Consider the following 13184-nt stretch of genomic DNA (forward strand, 5'->3'; position numbering starts at 1 on the left):
AAGGTGGGTTAAAGGCTTGGCTTAACAATATGGGAGGCATGACAAGCAAGTGGTAGGTATCGCAACATAGGCATAGCAAAAGAGCGAGCAACTAGCAAGCAAAGATAGAAGTGATTTCGAGGGTATGGTCATCTTGCCTGAAATCCCGCAAAGAAGAAGAACGAGTCCATGAAGAAGACAAACGGACGTAGTTGAATGGGTCCTCACAAATGCGATGTTATCAGAACCAACCCGAAGAAGTAACACCGGAAAAAGCACACAACATAGTAAACAACCAACACATGAACATGGTATGATATGCGGGATGCGGTATGTGATGCATATGCATGATTTGGAAAGGAATGATTTAATCTGGCCTCAACTTGGAAATCCAAGAATGCCACTGGAAAGGTGAGATGATTTCAGTTGAAATCAATATAAAGATCACCGGAATCGGATGCGCGGTTTGGAAATGGCAAGCAAAACAAATATGGCACCGGTCTGTGATAAACAGCAAGTAGCCATCTAAATGCATCAAGATAAATATGCTACAGCATTCAAACATGGCAACAAAATACATGGCAGGGATCCACTCAAGATGCTTGACAAAAGATGAACACTGAGCTACGGCTAATTGACTCATTAACAGGTTCAAACAAGCATGGCAAAAGAGCAAATGATAACAGATTTCAGGCTTAGTGAAATTAACACAAGTCTGGAATTTATCATCAGGAAGCAATCTTTAGATCATGAAAACTACATGCTATAGGAACTTAACATGGCAAAGCAAGGCATGGCATGAAGCTACTCAAAGCACTTAACAAAAGTCCCTTAGTGACCTTCAGCCAAAAGGAATCAGAAAATACAATTGCAAGCATGTGAACATGGCAAAAACATAAACAGATTCGGACTTAGTGAAAAACTGGAGCATGCAAAACAGTTAACGAGTAGGCATGTTTACGAGCTCGATGCACTCACTATAGAGCATGGCATGACAAACTAAGCATACAACCATCAAGAAGACATGGCATAGAAGCTAGACATGGCAAGAACAACAACATAGCATGCACGGATCAATAGCAACATCCTCGGCAAAATCGCTAAACATGTCAACAATCCGCCAGGATTCACTTTATAGCAAAAGTAGAGCTCGATTGACTCAAGCTAGAGTGCTCCATAATTGAAAACAAAGACATGGATGGATAGAGCACCACAATTTTAACAAAACATCCTTAATGATCATCCTCAAAAGAGGCACGGATCACTAGGAAACTACATGAACATATGGCATAACAACAAAATCAGGACAAGGACTTGGTGAAATTCTAAGTCCCTGAAAACAGCATCAACGATTACGCTACTTTGCAAGCTTGTGCTAGTCACCACAATTATCACAAAAATACATGGCATATAACAAAATACATGTAGAGCTCAGGATCATAGCATGCACACATCAATCATGGCAAAAATGACAAAATGCCATTTGCTGAAACAGAGCTGACATATTCCTCACATAGCCCTCTTCCAACAGCATTTCAGGCATCAAGATGAACACAAATGAAAATGATGCAATGAGATGAAATGATTTACTCGTCGAGATGAACATTTTGATATGCTACACGCACGAATTGGAGCAATGGGTGCAAAGTTATGATGCGATGAAGATGCCAAAAGGTTAGGGTTTCGGAAGGAGAAAGTCAACCCTCGAGATATTTCTAGATCTGAGATCTGGCACGGGCACTTTAGCAGTTCGCAAATGGAGGCTCGCCGGAGATGGCCGCGACGGTGGCCGGAGAGGGTGCCGGCGACGAGGAGGGGCCGGGCGCAGCGGCGCGGCTGCCGGAGCGTGGGGCGGCACCGACAACGAGGTCCGTGGCGGCGGGGCGAACGAGGCGAGGCGCGGCAGATCCGGCGACCGGCGGGCGACGCTGGTGATGGAGGTGACGATGGCGGCGGGCGGCGGACGCCGGCGAAGGCACGCGGTGGCCGGCGCGGGCTCCTGGAGGCGAGGGGCGGCGCGGGTGAGAGGAAACGGGCGGCGGCGGCCGCGGGCCGGGAGGGCCTCCCTCGGGCCCGCGCGGGCCGGCGGCGGCGGGAGCAAGACAGGGACACGTGGCAGCGCGTCATTGGTGCTGGGCGGCGGCGCAGTGTGTCCGGCCGGAAACGGACATGTCCGGCCGGCGAAGGAGCGGGTTTTGCTAGGTTAGGGGTGGATTTGATCCGGAATTTCGGGGGAGTGGCTATATTTATAGGTAGGAGGAGCTAGGAGTCTCCAAATAAGATGCGGTTTTCGGCCACGCGATCGTGATCGAACGACCGAGATGATGGAGGAGGTTTAACTGGGTTTTGGGCCACTTTGGAAGGGTGTTGGGCTGCAACACACACGAGGCCTTTTCGGTCCCTCGGTTAACCGTTGGAGTATCAAACGAAGTCCAAATGGCACGAAACTTGACAGGCGGTCTACCGGTAGTAAACCAAATCCGCATGGCAAGTCTCGTTCCAATCCGAGAACGTTTAACACCCGCACACGAAAAGAGGTAAAAGGGGACACCGGGTGACAAAGGAGCGCCGGATTGCAAAACGGACAACGGGAAAAATGCTCGGATGCATGAGATGAACATGTATGCAAATGAAATGCACATGATGACATGATATGAGATGCATGACACACAAGCAATGACAAGGCAACGACAGCGAATAACTGGAGGACACCTGGCACATCGGTCTCGGGGCGTTACAGCGCGGCTCGGCGGGGGCGCCCCGTGGATACGGGCGGTGAGGCGACGGCATCAGCGGGTCCGTGCGGCGGCAGGCACGCACGAGAGGCGTCGGGGCGTGGCCCGGGACGTGCAGGGTGAAGGCTGGTGCGTGAATCGGGCACATGGAGGGGGAGAGGAAGAGAGGCCGGGGTTGGCCTCACCGTGGTGCGTAGGGTACGGGGCAACGGGAGGGCGAGGAGGAGGACGGAGACGACGAGGACGGAGAGGATGCAGTCCAGCGAGGGAGGAGGTGAGGACGTGCAGCGGGGCGGCGATCCGAGCGGCGACGGGGTGACCGAGGTGGAGGCGTTCCGGGTGGCGTCGAGGTGGCGGGGTAGGACGACGGGGTTGGGGCGGTTCGTTTGCCCCTTCTCGATCCAGATCTGGATCGGGGGAAGGAGAGGGCGACGTGGGAGGGAGGAGTGGAAGCGAGTGGGGGATGGGGTTAGGTTTTCGGTTGCTCGGGGGGGGGGGGGTATGGACGAGTGGGGTGGGGGTGGCTGGGCCGGTTGGTTGGCCTGGTGGCCAGCTGGGCCACGGCCCAGTAGGGGGTTTTCATTTTTGTTGTTGTTTTTTTCACTTTTTCTTTTCTGTTTAGTTTTTCTACACTGTTTGCATTTAGTAGAGCCACCAATTGATTTTTGTAAAAAGTGTAACTTGCCTCATAATTCAAATTGCATTAAATGGCACTTCCACAAGAGGTTTTACTCCAAAATGAATTAGTTTAATAGTTTATAAAATACAAAAGGCATTTAGTTAATTGTTTTTGCTGCTGTTTTGTTTATATAGAGCATTTAAATACTTTACAGAAGTGTGGTTTCTTCACAATAATTACATACGCATTATTTGGCACAACCCGAACATTTTAGTTTTAATATTTGAGAACTTTTATTATTTTCTTGATTTTTAATTTGAATTCAAATCAGTTTCGAACTAAAGTGAGATTAGCCACTGTAATCGAGGTGACGTGGCATCATTAGTAGAGGTTCACTATAGCTTAAGTATCCGGGCGCCACACCGACTGAAAGAAGTCATGGACCGAAGGAAGGAGATATTTTGTTTGCCCCAATTATGCTTAGGATCGTGCGCTTCCAACTAACGCCTATGACCTTCCACCGGTATGCTAGAGAAGTAACATGTTACTCTAAAATGTGTGTAAACACCAACATCCGTTTTATATGCAGTCACCGCCTCCTCTATGCAAGTACTTCAGCTGGATAGATCATGAAGTGCCAAAAGATATCCAAAAGGACCAATTAGAAGATTGTCTTAGACGCCAGCGGCTGTTCGAAGAAAGGTTTCAAAGAGGCTTGGAGGAAGAGCGTCGTCAGAAAGAGAGGATGGAGCGGAAGCAACGCGAGGAGGAGAGGGCACGCCAAGCGAAGCTTGCTCGTGAGGAGGAGAGGGCAAGAAAGCTTGCAAAAGCTCGCAAGGCACAAGAGGAGGATGAGGCACGTGACAAGAAGGGGAAATGGCCCCATATGACTCAGTAAAGCCATCGCTTCAGTGGATTCGTCATGTAACCGGATGAAGCCATGCCAAATTTATCATGAACTATGTAGTACTAAGGCAAGAAGCCATGTGTCGTGAACTTGTCGTGAATGAATTTGCCATTTGTATTTAATTTGGTGTGAAAATGTTTGCAAGGTGTCGTGAATGAATTCAGTTTGTCATCATATTCTGTGATTTGGCATGATTCTTATTGAAAAACTGTTGTGCTGGGAAGAGAAGGGGGATAGAACAGAACAGAGTGCTCTGTTTTCAGAGTTTTTAACCCTACCGCCACAGGCCCTGGCGGTAGGCTGCTGGACCCTACCGCTAGAGTTAGTGGCGGTAGAGGGGCAAACTTTCTGTAACGGATAAACCAAACGGCCTGGCGGTAGGATCAAACCCTACCGCCACAACCGCTGGCGGTAGGCTGCTGGACCCTACCTCCAGGGACCATGGCGGTAGGGGGGGGCAAACCTTCTGTAACGGATAAACCAAACCTTCTGGCGGTAGGATCCGCCACAACCGCTGGCGGTAGGCTGCTAGACCCTACCGCCAGGGACCATGGCGATAGAGGCGCTACAAGAAATATGCTCAATTGTGACCTTCTGACAGTGACCGTGGAAGAAATCGTCATAAATCTATGACCATTTCGATCAAATTGGTCATGGCCTGTTTAGGAGAGTCGAAACCATAAACCATAGTGACTATTTTGGTCAAAAAGGTCGCAATTGCCTTACACAAAATGGTCATAAGCAGACAATAGTGGTCGACAACCTTATTTCTAGCTGATTATGACCAATCCAGATGGTCATGGTGTTGTAACATGGATGACTGGACGTCCACATCATCAATTTTACCTATGTATCGTGTCATTTTGGCTTATGTGTCGGTTGTAGTGTCAGTCCGTCCATAGATTGACTTGTTGACTAAACTGGGTCTACATTTACAAACGGGGCCAACTAACATAGTACAAATGACATGTGGGACATGTCCCACAAAGGTGAATAAAGCAGAAAAAGGCGAAATTCACTTTGGCTCATAGGTGTATATGCACCCATTATCTAAATACATATTTTAAAAAGTTAAAAAAATCGAGAAAAAATCCCGCGTGTAAATCCGGACACTATATGTGTGTGCACCAAGTTTCGATGAAAAATGACATTTTCTTGGCTTGGGTGAAAAAGTCAATTTTCGATGCTTGATTACAGCTATTCACAAGGCATTTTTAATCTTTTTTACCCATGCAACAAAAATGCCCTTGTTCACCAAAATTTTGTGTGCGAACATAGGATGTCCAGATGTACACATGGGATTTTTCTATACATATTTGATGATAGGTGTATCTACATCTAAGATCCAGAACACCACTTTCAAAGAAAAAAGGACCCGTCCCATAAAGGTGAATAAAGCAAAAAAGAAATGCCACGGCGCCAAAACGCCACTCTAAAAAAAAGGACCAGTCCCACAAAGGTGAATAAAGCAAAAAAGAAACCACAGCACGTGATTCAAACTAGGTACCAGTTGAGTTCCTCTAAGGAGACAAACCACCACACCGAAACAAAGAGACTAGTACATTCTCGCCCATAACCTATTTAATGGCTAGTGTCGAGTGGGCTTGGGCCTTGTGGGACAAGGCCACCTTTTTTTCTTTTATATTTTTCGTCCGCCGAGTGGGCCATCTACTGGGCCGCGACTCGTTTTTTAACTGTTCTATTTTTTGTTCGTTCATTCTTTTTTTACTTTTGTTTATTATTTATACTTCCAATTATTCTATATATATATATTGAAAAACAAACTTCACATAAAACGTTTGAAAAAATGTTAACCAAGCATTTGAAAATCTTACATGTGTCTAAAGAAAAATGTAGAATGAAAACCAACAGAAAGAAAGAAAAATGTTCTCGACGTATACGGAAAATATAGGATGAAAACTAGGTCACATATAATGACACAATGCAAATATTTTACATATTTATGTTTTTATTTTCTTATGCCAATTTCAAAATCCGTTGAAATGACGGATATGGCCGTTCATAGCTAGAGATGGAATCTTGCAATACTCTTGGTGGATCTCTGATGAAATAGCTACTTGTGTACCCATAAATGAATTTTAGAAAAAAGACCAAACTGTGAGGCGGTTGTAGTTAAAAATTGACCCAATTCCTGCTGAATCGGCAGAAATTTGTCAATTTGACGAGATGTGGACGGAAAGCTATTAACGTGCGACCATTTGGTTACTTTGACATAAATATGGTCTACTATTTTTGCAAAATCGAATGGAGCCATTTTGCAACAAATATATGGTAGTTTCTTAAAAAATAGTTTTTCGCACTCGGGAAATGAAAAATGATTTTTTTGTGCAAAGAAAAATGAAAACACCCTTTGGCAATATTGGTTCAGGAAATTGTACTTGGTTTAGCAAAAGAAATGGCATGAACAATCTTAATTGTTCCACATGTTTTGAATTTAGTCAATGTTATTTCATTTTTGGTTGTCTTCTCTACTTAGAAGAAGTAATAAATATCTATAGTTAGAACAACTTTATACACATTAATTCTTTGGTCTAACAATTTCCTCATATATGATTTTAACAAATATATACTCCCCCCGTTCCATAATAAGTGTCGTATTTGTAGTTCATTGAGATCCGGACATGTTGTTTTTATAGTTTCTCTGGCATGATGAGCTATATGCCTCTTGTCTTTGCCAAGGTCGGCTTGCCTGCATGAGCATGCATGGATATGATTTTGATTAATAAATATTTAGGATACAATTGAAATTATATTCATGTTGATCTACGACTGTGAATGACTGTATCAACCATGGAATAGAACGGCCCGTTTCTGTTTTTGAATTCCAAAGTATCTTTATATCGAGCTATTGAAATTCTATAAAAAAATGAATCTTTCTCTAAGCTGATGTAGGAAATATTAGCTTAGTTGTAGATTTCTAAGCATGCCATCTTGTTGTGATTAATTATGTTAATTTAGTTCCAGATTTCGGTTGCTACTACTGTTGCATAATTGACCCTGAATATTCTGTCATCTCATATGCTTCCATGGCGTGCCTACCCAACCTGCTCGAGCAGTAACATAAACCGAGTTATTTGAGCAACCAGCCAACAACAGCGATAGTATAGCACCAACTGTGTTCCTATTCTACTCTCTGTTGGAGACTGATGAATGTGTAGCACTTTATGGCAGCCTCATATGCAACGGGAGACCAGCAAAAGCAGTGAGTGAGAGTGGCTGTGAATGCATAGTTGGTGTCGATGACTGCATAGAGTAGTGTGAGCTAGGCTACATATGATGCGAGTGGAAGAGGGTGGCTTATAGTCAACTCCCACAATGGTCTGTCACCTAGCTCTTTAAACTGTGTTAATTTGTTGTCATCTAGATTCAGAGTTATATAAGAGTATAGATATATTTGGAGTTAGTTGTTAGCTTATTCGTACAATATATAAGAATATAGGTAGATTTGGAGTTAGTTTTTAGCTGTCATCTAGCTCTTTAAATTGAGTTGATTTGCTTACTGAAATTAGGTTGATGCCTTGATGTACTGTTTTTCTTGATATGTTTGATGTTCATCGATCGTCCTGATTTATTAGCACACTAGATATAAATCTGGACCGATGCCATTCAATAGATTTTTCTAGACATTTTATTGGCTCTTGAGATGATTGGCGTGGCAGGGTGTGTTTGGCTAACATATGGCATTGGAAATATATTGTTCTTCATCGCCTAATGTCATTGTTGCCGATAATAGGGCATATATATAGCAAGTTATTTTGCTAGTGGCTACTTATGCTTATTGTGTCTTACACTGAAAAATAAAATGCACAATGAGCTTGTTTGACTTTTTTGATGTTATAGTATACTTGATCAGGGCAGTCTATTTCCTGTAATCTTTCCTATCATGTGCACATATTAATTTTTGTTGACTTGAATCTGTTATGCCCTTGATATGCCCTTGATTTTTTTTACTTAGCTTGACCCAGAACAGCAACATCCTTGATTTTTACTGACCCCCACCTTGCTCTAGCTCTCGTAGACTGGAAGGAGCTTTTATGCAGTGGACCTTCTCTCTGGTGGTGAGAGCCTACACGGGTCATGGATCCGACTAATTTCCATGTTTGTAGCCGCTCCTGCCACTGCCCTCTCTTTAAGGACACAGCTAGAAAGACACTCAATAAACAGATCGTCGTCCTCTCCAAGCGGAGGGGTCAGCTCAAGCGATAGTAAGTTCCTAGTATTCTCTACCGTGTTGATGCGGCTTGTTTACCTCGTCCTTGCAACACTTGATCGCATTATATGATTTCTGCTCGAGGATCTGATAGAGATGGTTCGTTCAAAGTAGTAGAGTATATGATTCATGTTTTGTTATAGTTTGTTTGTTTGTCCCAGCCCTCTGTTTCATGGCTGTTATGTTTCCTTTCCTAATCGCATTGCACATATTTTTGGTACTCAAAATGTGACAGTATTCAGTCAATTTCAGTCTCTATCGCAGTCCAACAGGCATTGCTTTGTCGTTGGACACTGGTAATTAAGAGAGAGCGTTGTATACTCTCTGATTATTTGTCTAGTGATTGCCTGAAGCATCTATTTTACTAGCTTTTAGAATGGAGAAACTCATGTCATTTCATATATGATCTGAATGAAGTGATTAGGACTTGTTGCAGTGGATTTATTTGATATTGTATATTGTACTAAAGAAACAACATATGTGCTCCTGAAACGTACTAAGTTCTTGTCTGCTACATGTTCCCATTTAAGCTACGTGCCCGATTTAAATTTCAACAATGGTTTGTTTTGCATACTTACCTGTTTAGTAAACTTGGTGCCATGCTTATTTCATGTAGCTAATAGTAACCTGCAAAAAAATTGTAATTGCCAAGATTGATTTGTTCTGCTTGCCTGCTACAAACTTTTCAAATAACTACTACTTAATTACTAGCATGTAGACTGGATTATTATTTTGTCAACATTCTATTCCAGAGATATATACAAAAGCATGTGTTGGCCATCCCATGTAGCAACCACTGCTAGTCTGTATTGAGCAAACAGTGCACCACAATGTAGCTATCCTTGTGCAGCAGCTGCCTCCCGGGACGTGGGTGTGCGTCGTGTACAGTTTAGATTTTCCAGTCTTTCTTTCAAAATGCCAGGTGTTGTATTAGTATCATGATGTTAGCTTCTTAAATTCTGCTACTAGGACATCTATTCTTGAATAGTTTGCTTATAGAGTTTCCTAGTCATTCAGAACCAACTGCAATATATTAATGGACATAGTACTCTGCTCATGTGTACATATTTCTTTAAATGTCAGGCTAACATGGAAAGTGCTATGGAACAAGAGGTACCAGAAGGTGAAGAACCAAAGAGTGATGTTGCTGTTGTTGCTGACCTTTTCTCACTAAAGAATGGCCCTCCAGCAGATTCCCTCACTGGCTGTGTTGTTTTGGTTGGTGCCATCTTATGTTACTGGTTACTAGTGCACAATATGGACACGTGCCATCTTATGAGCATGGGGTAATAATACTAAGCTACTGGTTGTGTTATATTGGTTGGTGCATCTTATGAACCTATGGTTAATGATACTGCTGGGCCTAACTTATTGAAATCCTGGAGAATTATGTTATTATTATCATCATTATATTCTCATGTGTTCGCTGACTGCCAAATTGCCCAATGTATTTTTGTTTTTGAGATACTGTTGGTTGTTGTTGGTCACCCTTCAATAAGGGCTGGATTGAAAAAACTAAATTGTGTGAGTGGGCTGGACCGTTTCAAGGCCAAATATAGTTTTTTTTTATGGAAAAAATCAAAATGTTTTTGTTGGGTAGATAAAAGGGTTGGCCCAGTTAATGATGGATTAAATAAATGGGTTGCACACCACAGCCCAAGAACTGATCTGTTGGGCTCGGCCCATGCTTGTGGCCCAAAAGTAAATGTAGAAGTGGGCTGAATTATTGGGCTCAGCCCATTAAAACAACTGATTTGGACCGATCCTACATTGCATCCATGTCATCGCATGTGCCATGTTGGCTCGGCCACATCAGATCCTACGTGGTCTAGGCTCATTAGTAGTGACCATAATTATCGTCAAAGATTTAACGACCAAAATTTTGGTCAAGGGCGGCCATGACCAAAATTCCAGAGAAGGTCACGTTTGTTCATTCTTGATGGCCAACTGTTGACCTTCCAAATTTGGTCAAAAAGGTCAATAAACGAAAACAATGACAAATTAACAACCAAAGTGGGGAGTCATAATCGGCTGTATTTCTTGTAGTGAGGGGCAGACCTTCTGTAACGAAATGTGCAATGGCCCTGACGGTAGGGACAGGAAGCCAGCACATGCTCCCACCGTACCGCCGCGCCCTATGGCGGTAGGTTGTGATTTCCTACCGCCATGGCCCCCTGGCGGTAGGGTCCTGGAGGATAAGATTTGGTTCAGTCCACTCACCACCCACCCACTGCACTCATATTCTTCCTCCCCTAACCCTCACTCTCTCCCCCTCTTCTCCACAACCCAAGCACCCACTAGATCCCTCTTCATTGCTTGAGATTTGCCCCTTGGATCGAGGCCATTTGCATCACCCAAGGTACCTCCCCCATCCCTCCTTCATTTGGTTGGTTCAAATCATTTACTTTTGTTGGAATCAATAAGTTTTGCAACCCGGCCCCCTTGCATTTATGGGGCAAGCTAGCTTAAGTGTTAAGGGGCAAGATAGCTTAAGTTTTGCAACCACCTTGCATTTATGGGGCAAACTAGACCTAAGTAATATGTGTCACTCTTTGTTGTGGCAAGCTAGCTTAAGTGTTAGGGTTAGGGTTAGAGGGTTAGTTAAGCTAGCCGATGATCATGTTGGAGATGAGGCCGTTGATCATGTTGATGAACATGTAAATGTTCACGTTGATGAAGATGCCATTGCTAATGTTGATGCAGATGATATAGTTTTGTGCAAACCCTAGTTTTCTTAGTTTTGTGCAAACCGTAGTTTTCTTAGTTTTGTGCAAACCCTAGTTTTTTTAGTTTTGTGCAAACCTAGTTTCTTTTTCCTACTGGTTATGCTCAAGGGGTAGGTTAGGTACTGAACGCGATTTGTGTGTTGCAGATGGCTCCGGATACTCAGTGGGTGCTTAGCCCTATTGTTCATGTCCAAGGCTTTTCTCCAAGTGTTGTGCAAGTTAGTGAAGTGGACCTCACTTTTGATTGGTTGAAGACTAAATTCATATTGAAGCAAGGGTTAAAGGAAGACGATTTTGTGTACTACATCAGCAGGAAGCAGTCAGATGGCCCTGGGGAAAGAAAATTGATTGACATAACTGATGATGGCAAGATTGCAGAAATGTTGAACGAATGGGAATGGGAAAGGGTTGTTCAGTTGCATTGCTACAGGAAACCGAGTTATATGTGATGAACTTGTCATTCGAGATCAGCCATCCCGCCAGGCCAAACACTGTCACTAAGGCTTTTATCTATCAGTAGAGACATTACCATCTATTTATGTATGAGACTTATGTCTATTCTATGTATGAGACAAATGACTATGTACCTATGTATGAGACTTATGTCTATTCTATGTATGGGTGATGAAAATGCTCCGGATCCACCGGTGAAATCTCAAGCAAATAGAGTGGATCTAGGGGGGTTTGTGAGGGGGAGAGAGAGGGAAGAAGGTGAGTGGGGGAAAAGAGTGGTGGTGGGGCCCACAAACCAGCCCCTCCCCACCTTATCCACCACACAGGACCCTACCGCCAGAGGGTCTGGCGGTAGGCTTCAGTAACCTACCGCCGTACCCGATGGCGGTAGGCCCTTTTCCACATCAGCGTCTGCCAACGGCCATCAGTCGCCGTCAAAGGACCTACCGCCAGAGGGGGCCGCGGTAGGACATGCAAACCTACCGCCAGACCCCCTGGTGGTAGGCAAAAGGGTCAGATCCCGAAATATTTTCGAACGGGGTCAGATCCTAATTTTGTTTGCAAAAAGAGTCAAAACACGAAATTTTGCCGCCGGGCGGTGGCTCTGACAGGTCGAGAGTTGTGAATTGGAGGCTTTTCAGCAGAAAAAAAGATATTGCGGGCCAAGTAATAAAAATATTAAAAAATAAATAAAGACATGCCAGCAGCATGTTATATTTGATTAATTAATATCGAGAAAAACAAATGTCAGCTCAGTGGATAGACAACTGGACGTAGAACGATTAGTACAAATAAAATTGCATTAAAAAGCACACTAGTCTTCTTCCTCGGATTGTATGTCGTCATCCGCACCGAACCAAAAGCAAAGAAAAACGACACATGCAAACGCCCGCGCCATATTAGATTTTGAAGACCACAACTCGCAAAACATCTACATCAGCACCGGTTGGCATAGATCCGAGGTCTGCCATGGATGGTTAGACAGCGCGCATCTATAACTCGGCCTAACAAAAATGAGCTCCAAATGGCTGACATTTTTCACATATTGTAACCACACTTTCAATTTTCGACTCCCCATTTTCATACAACATCATGGAACATTAGTTTGATCTATCGTACATAGATAAAAGTATAGATAGTAAAGTAGCTAAACTACTCGTCATCGAATATCTCGATCACCTCCTTGCCGGAGCAACCCACCTCATGGTCATTGGCAGCCATTGGCAGCCGGGTGAAACGCCGTCACCTCCTCGCCGTCCTCCTTGTCCACGAAGAGCTACTCGCGCTTCATGTCTGTCTCGTGGATGAAGCGGCGGTTCACCGTCGCCTTCGCCTTTCAATGGACTCGAGGATGGCCTACTGCTCCACCGTATTCTGCACATGGACGGGCTCGTACTTATGTTGGTGGGTCTTCCGCGGTATGATTTTGTGTTATCTGCTAATTAACCGATACTTATGTGGAGAAATATTCTGGTTCGGTGTCTACATGTACTATATTGATGTTATAATATCACATGTTGACACCTCTTTTTTA

Source organism: Triticum aestivum, chromosome 5A (assembly GCF_018294505.1).
Source record: "Triticum aestivum cultivar Chinese Spring chromosome 5A, IWGSC CS RefSeq v2.1, whole genome shotgun sequence".
NCBI lineage: Eukaryota > Viridiplantae > Streptophyta > Magnoliopsida > Poales > Poaceae > Triticum > Triticum aestivum.